The following is a 16,490-nucleotide window of genomic DNA, read 5'->3' as shown; positions in this document are numbered from 1 at the left end:
GGAAGATAATTGGGCAATTGACAACCAGAGACCATCTATGACAATGTATGGGCACCTTATAGAAGAGATTGATCACTAAACACTTTCTTTACAGAGTTGTAGGTTTAAGCATGTAAAGAAGGTGGGCAATCAGCTTGTTAATGCCCTCACTTGAAGAGCAATTCTATTTGCAGACCTAGTTTGTGGTTAGAAGAAACACCACCAAACTTGGATGATGTATTCCAAAAAGTTAGTCATCAATAAAATTAAACTATTCTTACTTTTTCTTTTCAAAAAAATACAAATTAAAACAATAAAAAAACAAAATCAAACATGATTGATCATACACTTCAAAGCTTCATTATTGAAATTGTATAGGGTTGGTACAAACCATTTTATTTTCTTTGGGACAACCAAATCAATCAACATATTGATAGTTAAAAAATTGTTCTATGTATACATATGCCTTCTTAATATTAAATTTCAAAATATCCCATCTTAATTGTAGCTTCCACAAAGCACTAACGAGGATATAGCTCAGTAATTGAAGCCTCATTTGCAGAGTGTTGAACATAATGGTCTTTGGAATGATTTGACCTTGTCACCTCTAAATTATGCTCTGACTTTGATGACATGTCTGATTCAATGTTGTTGCGCATAAAGAATGCAGGTTGGGATGGTACCGGAAAAGTGATAGAGTAGCTATTAAGCATAAGCCCTATCAAACCCATGGTTGGTCTATCAATTACATTTTCTTGAACACATAGTAAGCCAATGTGGATACATCTCATTATTTCAATTGTTGAGCTATGTCTCAATGTGGGATCAATAATATGTGAAGCATTTCCCTCCCTCCAATTTTTCCATGCCTGCAAGATAAAATTAAATGGGTTACCTATAATGGGTAGACATAATATTAGAGAAGAAATTATTTTTATGAGAAAAATTTTCTTTTCTCCCTTTTAACTATGATACAATAGTAATGTCTCTCTAAAATACAAAATTAATTAATATTCCAATTTAACTATTGATAACATGCTTTTTACCCCATGTTTGTTAGGATTTTTGTCAATGTTAATGAAAAATTCAAATTTCTATTAAATACTTATATGAAAAAAATTGGCTTTTCAAGTAAATACATTGCTTAGATTTGAAATTTATGGGGAACATTAGCTCTAATACCATAGTTACCATTGTTAAGTAGGGCTAATATAATTAACGGCTATTTTTATTTTGCTAATTTCACAAGAAAGAGGGAAAACAATTTGTACATACATAGCTTAGAAGGTCCTCTACATTCTCTCTGTTTCGAATGCAATTGTTCCTTTGTCCACTTACTATCTCCAACACTAACATACCAAAACTAAAGACATCAGACTTCACTGAAAATTGGCCATGCATTGTATATTCTAGAGCCATGTATCCACTACATGGTGGCATTCATAAAATTAGTTTGATGTTATTTCCACGAAACAAAATATGCATTAGTTCTTAGCTCTTAAGATACTTACTAGGTCCCCACAATTCTACTTATATTTGATTGAGTTTGATCCAGTAAAAACAATTTTGCCATGCCAAAATCTGAAATCTTGGCATTCATTTATTCATCTGAAAGTATGTTGCTTACTTTAAGGTCATGTGAATAATTCAAAGGCGCGAATCTTCATGAAGATAGAGAAGCCTTCGAGCAATACCTCCTATGATTTTGTAACGATTTTCCCAATTCAAATGTACACACTTAATATAATCTATGTAACAAATCAAGCATATAATATAATTAATTAACATATATGGAGGTATTTTCTAATGGGTCATGTAACCCAAAGGAAAATTTATGAGCACAACTTGATAAAGAGAAGTGCAAACATACCAAAAAGGAAGTGATCAAGGCTTGCATTTGGCACAAACTCGTATATCAAAAGTCTTTCATTCCTTTCCATGCAAAACCCTGAGTCTAACTAGATTACGGTGCTGAAGTTTGGCAACCAATAGAACTTCATTCTTAAATTCTAGATCTCCTTGTCCATAATTTCTTGACAATCTTTTAACTGCGACATCTTGTCCATTATAGAGCGTCCCCTAATGATATATAAGAATAAAAATTTGTGTAATCACAAGAAAATTAGAATGTCTTTGTCTGATAATGGTGTATTTTTTTTTCCATGATATTATACTATACAGTTACCTTGTAAACAGCCCCGAATCCACCTTGTCCAAGCTTATTTTCTTAGAAAAGTCATCCGTCGCAACACTAATAGTGCTAAAGTCGAATTGCAAGGATTCCACGCTTTGAATTTCATCATCAACATATTTACACGAGGAACAAGTCAATACTTATATTAATCAATCAAGTTCATTAACTAAGGAGTGCCACTACTCAAAATACATACGTCGATACACATACCATACCAATGATAGAAACAAGTTTTTTTTTTTTTTTTTTTTTTTTTTTTTTTTTCGGTTTCTTTATAGAAAGTCATTTGTTAACAGAAAATTTTTATTCAACATTACTAGAAAAAAAAAAAAAAATGGGAGCCGAATACCTTCTAATATGGAATTATATTCCTAATTATGTAACATTGGGTGAATGTTATGGAATTATATTTCTAACGTAAATGACCAAGGTTCAAATCCTCACTCTCCTATCTCCATTTATAATTGAATTATCAAAAAATCATTGGACCAAACAAGTAATAGTCAAATTGTTTTTCTTCATAAGCTATTGGCTCTTGACCCACATTACTTTACTACACAAGTTGGGCCATAGGCCCATATTCTCTTTACCACATGGGTTGAACTTCATGAACACCCACAATTAGTAATGAACTCACTACTAAAGAAGCGCTCTTGGAAGGACACACGGCTCATGAGCCTACTCTATTCTAAATAGCACAAATCACATAGGGCAGTTGGGATTTGAGGGGTGAGGGAGAGGAGTGAAGGGAGTAAAATAAAGTTGGCCTGTTGTACCAATCAACATGGTGGTAATATTCTGTTCTTTTATTCTTTTATTGTTGTGTAGGTACACTTATCTTTTTTAAATTTTCTTCATATCCTTTTTTTTATATATAATATATTGGTATATTGTCAATTTTTAATGCTTTTAAATTGGATTATTTTCTCAATTTACAATTAAGAAGTTACATTTATTATAAATTTTTTGAAATTGTGGAATTTGCACTGAGATTATCAATAGAATTTTAATTCCAACATTATTCCTAGTACTCGTGGAAGTTGCATCGATCAATAAGGTATGCATCTTCTAATTTGTTATTTCCTCGCCGATATACACAAAGCCTAGTTAACCTTTTGAATAACAGATTATAAAACCAAATTTTCACTTACTTTCTGCTGCTTTTTCCCTTGGACTGCTTTCTCTCAAATAGACGCAGATGCAGATGGAAACGATTAGTACAACAAAGGCAACAGATGCCACAACTACAATTATGACAGTCCGTAATGTGTTGCCCGGATTCCCTGCAAAAGTAAACCATAAATATATTTTCATTAGAAATTTATGAGGGATAAGATCCTCAATTAGCATAAGTACAACAAACCTAGAAGAGATTGTAAGTAAGAAATTTTATAGCGTAATCAAGGACTAAACATAAACTAGTTCTTTTGACCACATACATAAACAAGTGGTGGTATTGGTTGATGATGGAGCTATAGTAGAGTCAAAGAAGGAGTGGTCGTCATACCTGATACTACAGCTGGTTAGAACTACTATCCTACCCACCTTCCCAGCACAATAATTTGGAACAGTGGCAATAGCGGAAAGTAAGCAATTAACGCAGTTTTGCTCAAACAAATCAGGCGTGCACTGCACAAGTGCGTATATTTTTTTGAAGTCTGTTGTGATTGCACTTCCTGCTGCATACTTGCGAAGAGAAGCACCTGCTGCCGCTTCACTTTTTAGGTTATTCAACAAGATATTGAGATCATCATTGAACTGAGCTAGATAATTGGCAGATACGTTTTGCATGTCACACACGAGGAAATGAAAGGAAGTATCCATGATGCCAAAAATGGAGCTGTTTGAGTAACTTAACATACATTGGTCGCACCACCCTACTGCCTCCTTTTCATTGGGACAGTCCTGTGTGAGAAGAGTGGAAGAGTTCTTAAGGCAACCACGACAGTCATCTGGATTGACGTCTCCTCTACAGAGTTCAATTGCATATACTTTGTCAGGGTTTTGGCCATAAGAGGAATAGTAGAACCCATAATCAATTGTGGTGTTGGAGTAGAGGGAGGAAAGGACTTGATTGAGGTTTGTCTTGTAGGTACTGTTGCTGGCGTAGTTACCATTATTGTTATTACAAGTAGGTGGGAATAGGTAGAGTAGCAGCGCAGAGGCCTGAATGGGAATCAAAATGGCAGAGAGGAGGAAAAGCAATCTTGAGGAAACCACTGCCTTGTGTTTAGTGAAGTGACAAGATTTACGCCTTAGAAGTTTGTATAGCCACATAAGTTTTTATTGAGAAGTGTAGGGCTTTTAGCTTGTGCCTTGTAATTTTTTCAAAGTCTAAGAAGTTCAGAGTTGTGCTAGTGCCACTAAAGTGGCACAACTTGTACCATCTCTCTATTACTTACAACTTGCCACGTGGGGTGAGTTGTGGCACAAACATTATTCAAAAAGTTTATGGTCTCGAAAATCTAAAGTTGAATCGAAACAAGTTTCAAGTCAACCTTATTAGTAGTCTCTATTGTTTGCTTCTTCTTCTTCTCTTCTTTTTACGAAGCATGCTCGAAGAATCATCAGCAATATTTAAAATAACTTCTTCCGAAGTTGATCGGTGCAAGACATATGAAAACAATATATTAGCTGGTTGAGGACCTATTCAAATGAGTTATCAATTGGAGTATCAAAATTAGGGAGAGAAGAAAATCGACGGCCATGAATTGCGTTGGAAATAGGCAACTGGTATTAAATGCATAACATGTGAAAGCTTGACTTTAGCCTGGTTGTTAGAAATACTGAATTTAATAGTATTGTATTTCTCACCGAAAGAATATACATAAGTGCCTTTATATAGGAGGCATATGAGTGCAAACAAGTAAATATGAGTGTAGTACAAGTAAGAGTGCTATACAAGTAAGAGTGCTAAACAAGTAAACTAGTTGGGCCTAAAGCCCACAACACTATATATGTTAACAGCCCCCCTCAAACTCAAGGTGGATGTGAGACCAACTTGAGGTTGTCAACCAAAGTACGAAGGCGTCCCTTAGGATGTGACTTGGTGAAGATATCTGCAAGTTGATCTGTAGAGGAGACTGAGATTAGCTTGAGAGCACCATGGACAAGATGATAACGGATAAAATGACAATCGATCTCGATGTGTTTAGTCCGTTCATGGAAGACATCATTGTGAGCAATATGAATGGCACTCTTGTTGTCACAATAAAGAGGAGTAGCAGAGGATGTCGACACACCTAAGGCTTTAAGAAGCCATCGTAGTCAAAGAAGCTCAGATGTGGTATCAGCAAGGGCACGATATTCTGCTTCAGTACTAGAACGGGCCACATGAGTTTGTTTCTTGCTTCGCTAAGAAATCAGAGAAGAACCAAGAAGAAAGCAATAACCAGTGGTGGACCTGCGATCAGTGGGATCTCCTGCCCAATCAGCATCAGAAAATGCACGGAGAACAAGAGGAGACCGAGCAGAGTAGAAAAGACCATGGAAGAGAGTGCCCTTTAGGTACCGAAGAATGCGCAGAACAGCAGCATAGTGAGTCGATTGTGGAGCAGACAGATATTGGCTCACCTGGTGAACAGCATAGGAAATGTCTGGACGAGTTACAGTGAGATAAACTAGGCTGCCAACTAAGCGTCTGTAAAGAGAGGGATTAGACAATAGTTTCCCCCTTGAGGGAGTCAGATGCGCATTAAGCTCGACTGGAGCGTCAACAGTCTTGCTATCAGTGAGTCCAGTTCTAGACAAGAGTTTAGAGGCATACTTAGCTTGAGTAATGTAAAGTCCATCTATAGAATGAGTGATTTCAAGACCCAAGAAGTAGCTGAGATGTCCAAGATCTTTCATCTCAAACTGCTGACTGAGAAAATCCTTGAGTTCTTGAATGCCACTGAGGTCATCACTAGTTATGATCATATTATCCACATACAGAAGAAGTAAAATAGTGCCCTTGTCAGTGCGACGAAGAAATAAGGCAGAATCATAATGACTGGCCATGTAACCCAAACGAGAGATGGTAGAGCTAAACTTGGCAAACCAAGCACGTGGAGCTTGTTTAAGGCCATAAAGTGCACGTCGAAGGTGACAAACCTTGTTTGATTCAACAGAGAGACCAGGAGGAGGTTGCATATAAACTTCTTCACTCAAATCCCCATTAAGGAATGCATTTTTGACATCCATCTGGAAAAGATCCCATTTACTGACAGCAGCAACAGCTAAGAGGGCACGAACAGATGAGATACGAGCAACCGGAGCAAAGGTCTCTTCATAATCAATCCCATACTCCTGTGTAAAACCTTTTGCAACAAGACGAGCTTTGTAGCGCTCAATGGACCCATCAGAGCGAGTCTTAATCTTGTAGATCCACTTACAACCAACCACAGATTTCCCAGGGGGGAGAGTGACCAAGTCCCAAGTATGGTTTTTAGATAATGCATCAAGTTCCTCTTTCACGATAGGTGTGAGGCTCGTGCAATGTAGCAAGGGTAGTGTAACAATGATAGTCAAGTAAATGTGCAGGAATGGACCTTAATCGAGTTGAGTGACGAGGTGGAATGTCTTGTACATGATCTTCAGGCGGAGCAGGAGCAGGGAAACCAAGATCAAGGTTGGGTAGCTCGTCTTCGACCTGTTCATCTTCCACCTGTTCATTAAAAGGGGAACTAGGAAAGGGATCAAGGATTTCTGGTGGTTGGACAGAGAAGTTAATAGGAGAATCAGGAGCAGCTACAAGAGGATCAGGATCAGCTATAGGAGGGTCAGGAGCAGCTACAAAAGGAATTTGCGTCTCATCTGGAAATAGATCTAAGACAGAAGAGGAAGATAAAGAAGTACGGAAGTGAGAGAGCTTAACAAAGAGGCGATGTTCCCAAAAGACAACATTGCGGGAGACACGAAGACGATGAGAAATAGGATCATAACACCGATACCCCTTTTGAGTTTCGCCATAACCAAGAAAACAACAAAGTCTTGACCTAGGCTCAAGTTTGTTATGCTCATGTGGCTGAAGAAGAACGAAACAAGCAGAGTCGAATGAGCGTAGGTGGTGATAGTCTGGAGGTGACCCAAAAAGGCGCTCATATGGAGTTTGATTTTAGATGACAGGACTGGGAATGCAATTAATAGTATGAACAGCATGAAGAGCAGCTTCGCCCCAAAAAGGAGCAGGAACTTTGGCAGAGAGAAGAAGAGCATGAACAGTGTCAAGAATATGACGAAATTTTCGTTCGGCTCTACCATTTTGCTGAGAGGTACCTGGACAAATTAGTTTATGAACAGTGCCATAGGAATGTAAAATAGCTTAGAAAGCATATTGAGTGTACTCAAGAGTATTATCAGATCGAAAAATTTTGATACGTTTAGAAAATTGAGTTTCAACCATTTTTGCAAAATTAGAATACACTTGCAATAATTCAGAACGATGTTTCATATTAAAGATCCAGCTATAGCGAGAGTAATCATCAACAAAGACAACAAAATATCGAGATCCACCAATACTAGAGACAGAGGAAGGTCCCCAAACATCAGAATGAATAAGGTCAAAGATATCAGTGGCTATAGATTCACTAGAATTGAAAGGCAAAGCTGGTTGTTTTCCTAATTGACATGAAACACAATCAAAATTTTCTGTAGACACTGAACCTAGCAAACCTCTAGAAGCCAATTGTTGTACACGGGAAGAAGATGCGTGACCAAGTCGAGCATGCCAAAGAGCAAGAGAAGGAATAGAAGAAATTGCAGCAGCAGCAGCAATAGAAACATGAGCAACAAGTGGAAGACGAAGGTTGTCCACGGGAAACATACGCCCAACTTTGGGACCGGTCCCTAGCTCCTGTCCCGTCCTTGGATCCTGCATAATACACCCAGAATAATCAAATATGATTCGATAACCCAACTCAGCTAATTGTCCCACAGAAAACAAATTGTAAGAAAGGTCAGGAACATTAAAGACCCCAGAAACGGAGAGGTTGGAGGTTGAAACGGAACCTATATTATGACCAGACATTGTGGAACCATTTGCTGTGCGAATAGTAAGAGGGTGTGGTGCAGGTTTAAGTTCAGAAAATAAGGACGAGTGAGGTGTCATGTGATTGCAACAAGCAGAATCCATAAGCCAAGAGGAAGGAGACATATCGGACAAAGCTGAGAGAGAAGAGGAATAAGATGCATTACCAACCATACGAATGACATTGACGATGATGTTTTTAAGGTCATCTGCGGTCATGGTGAAAGTGCGACCTGAAGACTTAGACTGTGCAAAGACGGAAGTCATTGGCTGGACACTCTCAATGTTAGCAATAGTGGTAGAAGAACCTGAACCAGCTGATTTATTGCACTGAAAGCAAGTCTCAATATTATGGCCAAAATGTTTGCAAAAATTGTAAAAGCGTTTGCTAGATTGTCAGCGACGATTGTTGCAAAAGGAAGAAGACCTGTTCTTATTCTTCATTTAGAAGCAAAATATGCAAAAATGGATTGCAAAAATGAAATCTACGCGAAAAACTGGGTAAGGAGCACCTGGGCTGCAAAAAGTCAACTCTGCGAAAAAGTCAACGGTCAATGGCTGGTCAACGGTCAACAGAAGTCAACGGTCAACAGTCAGTCAACGATGACGTGGCGGGTGATGTCAGCAGCGCGCTGGAAGGTGACGTCAGCGATGACGTGGCAGGCTGACGTGGCAGGCTGACGTGGCAACTGACGTGGCTCAAGGCTGACGTCAGCAGGAGCAGTGGTCTTTGCAGTGTTCGAACTCCCCAACGGCGGCTGCTACAGGTCCGGAACCTAAGGACGATGTCTGGAAGACTCGAAGGTTCAACGGCGAAAGACTGTGGCAGTTGTTGTGACAGCAGAAGCAATATGGAGAATGGAGTTACACCAATAAAGACAAGACTGCGAAGAAAAGGTCAGAGCAGTGGCTCTGATACCATGTTAGAAATACTGAATTACAAGTAAAAGCGCTAAACAAGTAAACTAGTTGGGCCTAAAGCCCACAACACTATATATGTTAACACTGGTTTTTAACAAGTTGGAGTTGCTTGACCGCCCGTGTAATCAGGGCCGGCCATAGGCATTAATCCATTACCTAGGGCCCCTAATAGAGAAAGGCTCCAATTTTGAGAGGGCAAAAATTGTTTTTAAAAAATATATATATTTTTGAGAGATACTAAAAAAGATTTAGTTTAAAATATTTTTACACTATTAAGAACACCAAAAGAATTAAGTAAGGTTACAAATAGAGATTAATTTTTTTTTTAATAAATAGGTTTTACAAATAGACGTATTACTAATCACAAGTAATTTAAATAGAAAAATATTAAAAATACTATAAATTTTATTACATAACTTTTATTTATTTATTTATTTTTATACAAGATAAAAATTCTATTCTAGCCTAATTTAAGGGTATGTATGTGAAGCTCCCTCTTGAAAATTTAAACCCCGACCATTACCCCCCACACCCTACAAACACTCATACTTGTGAAATGATCATGCGTCAAGGGTGCGGGGTGGTCTACATGACTTTTATAATTTGATGTGATAATAAATATGATAGGTGGACTTTAACAAATTATTGAATGCATTTTTTAATGAATTTTTGTGATTGGTGATATATTTTTGTAATTTTCATGTTGTAAATTTTATAATATCTCTAACATTTTTGAAAGCCTCATGTCGCTGATTACATCCGTTACAATATTAATTTGTAGTAAAATTTGCTATAACTTAAGCATTTTCTTAAAAAAAATATCATATTAAAAAGTAAAAAGGATGGATTTAAAAAAATATATTATATAAAATGTTAGTTAAATATTATTTAAGTAATAACATAAAGGCCCTATTTGAAGCTTTCGCCTTAGGCTTTGTTTGGTTGGAGGAGTGGAAAAGTGAGAAGATGGAAAATTATGGGAAGATGGAAAATTGGAAGGATAGAAAAGTTTTGGTTTTCCCTCATGTGTGTTTGGTTGGAGAGGTGAAAAAGTATGAGGGTGGAAAATTCTTTTGTTTCGTTGCAAAGAAAAGTGGAAGGATGGAAAATGTAGTTTATATGAATTGACTATTATGTCCTTATTGTATAATATACAAGAAATAGATATATTTACACATTAAATAATATAAATATTAACAAAAATACGTGTAAATTTATATTAGTTATTTTATCATTATAATAATTTAAAATTGATGGCTCCTGCTTACTGCCTGGGAAGACAATTTCCAAAAAAAAAAAAAAAAAACAACAACAACAACGGAATGACATAACAAACAACTATAGGCTTCCACTTTTTGTGTCTATTGTTTAGTTATAATGTTATATTTTATACGTGCTGTGTGAAGACCTTTGGGAATAATGGAAAAAAAAAATAATAATCAAATATAAAAGGAGAAGTTGGAATATAACGAGGACAAGGCAAAAAAAAAAGGGGGGGGGGGGGGGGAGAGAAGGAGGGAAGTCACTGAGAAAGTGTGAATTGATAGGTTGCCAAGAGATCGGAAAATGATGGATAAGTGAGTGCAATAAATGTAAGGGTATTTGTGTAATTTTATACCCACATCATCTTTTTCCTTAGTTTTCCTTTTAAATTGCGAGGACAAAATTTTGTGGGCCTAAAGAGATTATTTTCCACACTATTTTCTTTTCTTCTTGTTTTCTCTCTTGAACCAAACAAGAAAAAATTCTGTTTTTCACTTTATTTTTTTCTCTTCTTTTTCTATCCCTCTATTTTCATCCCAACAATAATAAAGGCCTTAGTCTCCTAAATGTTTGGACCGGCCCTACATGTAATCCACACTGTAAAGGCATTGGATAATGAACCATAATTAAACTCCTCATGATCATAAATACCCTCATCTCTGCTACCCTTTTGAAATTGTCAAAACACTGCCAAAATTTATTGGCTGAAGCATGCAATTAAAACAAGACAAATGCACACACGTCATTTTTTAAGGTTATTAAATTGACAAAATTTTTATGGATTTCATAAATAAATCTTTCAGTAACAAATTTTTTAGGATAAATTTCAAGAAACTACTCTGAATTTTTGGCTAATACAAGCTAAGTCCAAAACTTTTAAAAAATGACTAATTTAATTGTCAAAGACAATTTAGTTTCTAACTCCGTTTCTCACCTTTGCTTTATTCTCACATTCTTTTCTCTCCCCTCTTTCTTGTCTCAGACCCCTCTGTTCACTCTATACTCTGAGTTTGAGGCTTCTTCTTCTCTCTTTCTCATAAAAGACTCATCATCCAAAGGCTCATGGTAAGGTGCGTTGTATATTGCTTGTCTACTCTTTTATCTGTAACAAATGAATGCTAGTGAGTTCTAATTCTTATATTCACTTGATTTTGTGGATCTGGAACAAGTTTTTTCAGCATTTAATTGCCTTGGACAAAGCTCAAAGAACTTCCTTGTGCACACAAATACGTTAAACTGAGAGTAAGAATTCATTATAGTAGAGATCTGGGTCTGTGATCTAGCTTTCTGATCTTCCTACCATTGTTGTGTAGATATATGGCCATGCTAGTAAGATGCTTTCTGATCACTTTATTGGAGGATCAATTATTGACACGGACAGCCAAAACGGTCATGAGTTGGTGAGTAAGACACCAAGAAAATTCTTCCATAGACCCACTTGGCTTTTTACTGTTAACACTCAAATGCTGCATCTTTGATTTGGGCTGAAGCCAAGATGAAGTACCAAGACATCAACATTAAAGAGAGGGGTTTAAATCTGAGATGAGAAAGAGGAGTGATAATAGAATGTGCATAAAGTAACGGTGATAAATGAAGTTAGGGACTAAATCGTCTTTCAAGGACTAAGTTGGTCATTTTTTAAAACTCTTAGGCCTAGTCGATATTAGTCCAAACCTCAGGGTAGTTTATTGGAATTTATATATATATATATATATATATACCACATATGTATCATGTTTAGTATGTAAATTTTAATGGCACCGAGATTGTGAGGAAAAAAAAAAAACATGAGAACCATCTTCTAATTAAAATCCATCCTTTGGCCAGAAAAGCCTCCAACAAATTGTACTTCACCACGCTAAAGACGCTAAGTACATATTTCTTATTGTTAAGATTTAGATCCCTGTAAAAACTAGATTGTTTAACCTAATTAATTAACCAAGTGAATACTTAGGTTTATTATTCAGATCTAGGTTAAAACAAAACAATCATATCATGTAAAGCAGCAGAAAAATAAAGAACACAAAGATTTGATAACCTGGGAAAACCAAACTGGTAAAAAACCTGGAAAAGATTTAACCTAAGTATTCTCAAGGTAAAAAGAAAATCCACTATGAAAGAATTGAAATTTGTACAATAGAACTTAAACCACTAACATTCTATTGATCTACAGTAACCACAAGTTCTCCTACTTGTGAATCTTGATCTTCTTGAATGTTCTTTATGTAGCAATTGAAACGATCACCAAGTTCTTGACGTAAATCTTGATCTTGATAATCCTAAGTGTGTATGAAGGTAAACACCTCTAGATCTCACAAGAAATTTAATACACAGCACAAACAAAAAGACTCTAAAGAGCTTTTAGGTACAAAACCCTAGATGCACTCTAAACTCTCTAAAAAACTCTGAAGACTCTCTCTAAGGTTAGCTTATAATGTCCTTTAAATACTGGAAAAAACGGCTTGCGATTTGGGCTTCAAACGGTCAAGTTATGGGCTTTTTACGTTTGCTGATTTTTGCTAATATGTGACTTTCGATCAATCGAGTACCAATTAAATAACTATCGATTGATCGAGTACCAATCGAATGAAACAGATTGTAACTCATTTTTTACATCCCGAACCTGAGTTTTTTTTCTTGGACTTCAATATAGACCATTTTAAACCAATGAGACTTAGTTTTTGTCATGGTTTGCCAACATTACAAACTCAAAACCTAACAATCTCTCCTTTTGGCAATCCGTGACAAAACACACATACAACATAGTGCCCATATACAACAAAATGCCCAAATACATCACAAATCCCAATCTAAGACTCCTAACCTAGAAGTTGCAATAAGAGGTAGAAGGTCTTGATCATAATGTACTTGTCTTTCCTGAAAACACTCAAAAGAACACATCACCGCATGTGTGGAAAGCAAGACATATAAATAATAATATTAAACACAATATTAAAATAAAAGTAAATTCTAAATTCTAAAAATAAAAGTTAGATACATCAAAAAGTTTTTATATTCTCCCCCTTTCAAAAACAATTTTATCTCCCCTAAACAAAACATTTTAAAAACCTTTTTAAACAAGATTCCCACATTTCATCTATTTCTCTTCCTTTTTGTCACGTATTGATAAAGACAACCCAATCAGAAGGTAGATAGATAACATTCGCAATAGAAAATAAGAGAAAATAGAGAATAAAGGAAACACAAAACAATTCAAATCTATAAAAAATAGAGACAACTTCCCCTATGAAGAGCAACAACTCCCTTCATGAACAACAAAGGTTAAAAAAAACTTTTCTCCCCATATAAAAATAGGAATTTGGGAAAAATAGTTTTAGGAAAAATTTAGGAGGTGGGGAAAATAAAGACACACAAACCAAACTTAAAAACTAAGTTGAGGATACACATGAAAAATATATATTCTCTCTTTCAATAAATGCAAACTTGACACTAGACTCATAAACAAATGCATGAGTAGAGAAAATATTTTTAAATTTCTTGCACAGAAACTGATTATATATATTTTTAAAATTTTATTAAATATTTATACTTATGGCCTCCAAAACCCAATTAAATTTTTATATATCTATAAATAAATTATATATTTTTTATAAGAATGTATACGGTTTCTTGTTTTTCTTTGAATAGAGTTATTCCATTTATTGCTAGATAAGGAATACAAGTACAATAAATTACTTATTTGACAGTAAATAAACTTTTCTTCTAAGGTTATTTTTTTTAAAAATTTTTTTAACACTCATATAGGAAACTAACTCAAGAAATTTTATGTGAGTTCCAGTTAGCTCAACTGGTAAAGTCTCTTATAGTTATATTAGAGATTTGGAGTTCAATCCCCGCCTACACCAAAAACTTATTGGTATCTTGGTCTGATGATAAAGAGCTATTATTAGGAGCGGACGCCATAAGTTGAAATTCTCTAAAAAAAAATAAAAAATAAAAAATAAAAAAACTAGAGAAATTTTAGTCAATATCCAAGCTTGGGTGTGATTGCAATTTTGAAAATAATCTAAAAAATATTTTTCGTAATTAATTTGACTCAAATGAAAAATCATTAATATTTCATGTATTTGCAATAGTGTCTAAGGTGGTGGTGGTAATGATAATGCCATGAAGGTGGTGCCGGATGAAGTAGTGCTGACTACAACGAGATCATTGAAGGAGGTGTGGCACTAGTAATAACAATGGCGCAATGATAGTAACAAAGAAGCGGTGAATGTGAGGACAAAGAAATTAAGGGGTTGAGAACACTAAAAAACAGAAAACATTTTCCACCCCTTTTAGAGCATCCGTAATGGGCATGGGATATGGCAAATGTAAGAAAATTTTAGCATGTGAGGCCCAAAGTGCTCAACAACCGGATATAGAAACATGTAAAATTGCAAAATTTTTTGCCATAGCGCTACAGTACCGTCCCAAAGGTAGGACGGCACTGTAGCACAATGGTATAAAAAAAATTGTTTTTTTAATGTTTAATTCTTCTCTCTCCTCCCTCATTATTTCATGATCTTTCTCTCTCTTCCTTTTTTCGCTTTCTTTTTTCTACTCTTTCTTCTTCCTAGTCTCTCTTCTTCAAACCCAAAAACTCTGCCTTCCTTTCTCTCAGATCAGCATGGAGGCAATGGCGTTGGAGGCTCGATTAGCTTCTGTGGTGGAGGCATGGGGGTCATGAGTCGTGAGCCGTGGTAAGTGATCAGCATTGGGTTCCAATGATGAGTAATGGTGGCCACCACCAACACAGAACCCATTTTCTTCAAACCCAAAACCCATTTTCTTCAAACCCATGGACTCGATGGTGATGGTGTGGGGGTCGGTGATCAATGGCGGCTGGATCGTACAATTGGAGTGGGTATGCTGAGTTGCTTGAGATGGATAAAAAGCACAGGCTCGAAGTCTAGGCCGTCAAAGGCCATGGGTGGCTGAATTTGTGGTGGCTGGATTTTTTTTATCTTTGAATTTTCATGTTTGCTGTTTTTTGTTTTGAAGAGATGGTTGCTGGTTTTTTCATTTGGGGTTTATTGCTAGTTTTTTTTTTTTTAGGTTTTATTGATGAGATTTTATTATGATGGTTGCAAAATTTTTCTTGCGTGATTCGTGGGTCCGACATGTATTGTTGGGTGGTTGTTCTAGGTTTGGGTTGATGGTGGGTGCATGAGAAAGAAAGAAAATCAGAGATGAAGAGAGAGAGATTTTTTATATTATTTTATTCTGTAATTTATATTATTTTAATATGTTGTAGGTAAAAGTAAAAGTTGGGATGCTGAGTGTATTGTAAAATGGTATTATATAATTGATAAAGTAGCTTTTTGAGATGGTCAAATAGGATATGATGGAATTTCCAGCTGTGGATGCTCTTAGGTGTGAGCACAAATGGTTCAATAATTAAAAAAAAAACTAAAAATGCTGGCATTAAATTAGATATGTATTGTTTATTAATATTCACTAATTGTAGATCCACACCATGTGTGGGAATATATAATTATTTTGAGATAGTATAATGTATAATGTATTCTCTAAATTCTTTGTAGTTAATTTGTTCTCTCGAAAAATTAAACAGTTTTTAAAAGTAATATTTATCTTTCTATTTTTACTAATATGTAATATTTTTTTTTGGTGTTTTTGATTAATTTTATTCTTATTTGAAGTTTTCTATATTCTTCTAAATATTTTTATTATGCACTATATTTTTCTATTTTCTTTTGGTATAATTAATTAATTACAACTAAAGTTTTTAAGTTTCAAATTTTTTATTCTTCGAAGTGGATCAAAGTAGACCAAATGAACCAACGTGAATTGAATGGACCCGAAAGACCAAAATGGAACGAATATATTTATTTGTATGGAAATAGACCAAATAGACTAAAATTAACCGAAATGGTACACTGACGTAGTTCAGTTAAAGCATATCAACACTATATTATTTGCACCTTTTAAAATTTATGACAAAGAATTGAAAAATTTGGCCATAATTTAGGCAGGACTTATTGCGTATGAATTTTCAAATTAGTTACAGCATATGAAGAGTGCGCACTTGATAGATTTACAAGTTCACTAGCAGAAAATTCTTTACTTTTTTAATCTAAAATGATGCACGAGTTTATTTGCTAC

The 16,490-nt window shown here is 35.4% G+C and overlaps 1 pseudogene; it reads right to left on the bottom strand.

The window, feature by feature from the left end:
* Positions 1-447: 447 nt before the first annotated feature.
* On the bottom strand, positions 448-4,450 carry LOC142635786 (cysteine-rich receptor-like protein kinase 15; annotated as a pseudogene).
* Positions 4,451-16,490: the final 12,040 nt, after the last annotated feature.

Source organism: Castanea sativa, chromosome 5, assembly GCF_040712315.1.
Source record: "Castanea sativa cultivar Marrone di Chiusa Pesio chromosome 5, ASM4071231v1".
Classification (NCBI taxonomy): Eukaryota; Viridiplantae; Streptophyta; class Magnoliopsida; order Fagales; family Fagaceae; genus Castanea; species Castanea sativa.
This window is presented reverse-complemented; position numbering and strand designations above follow the sequence as displayed.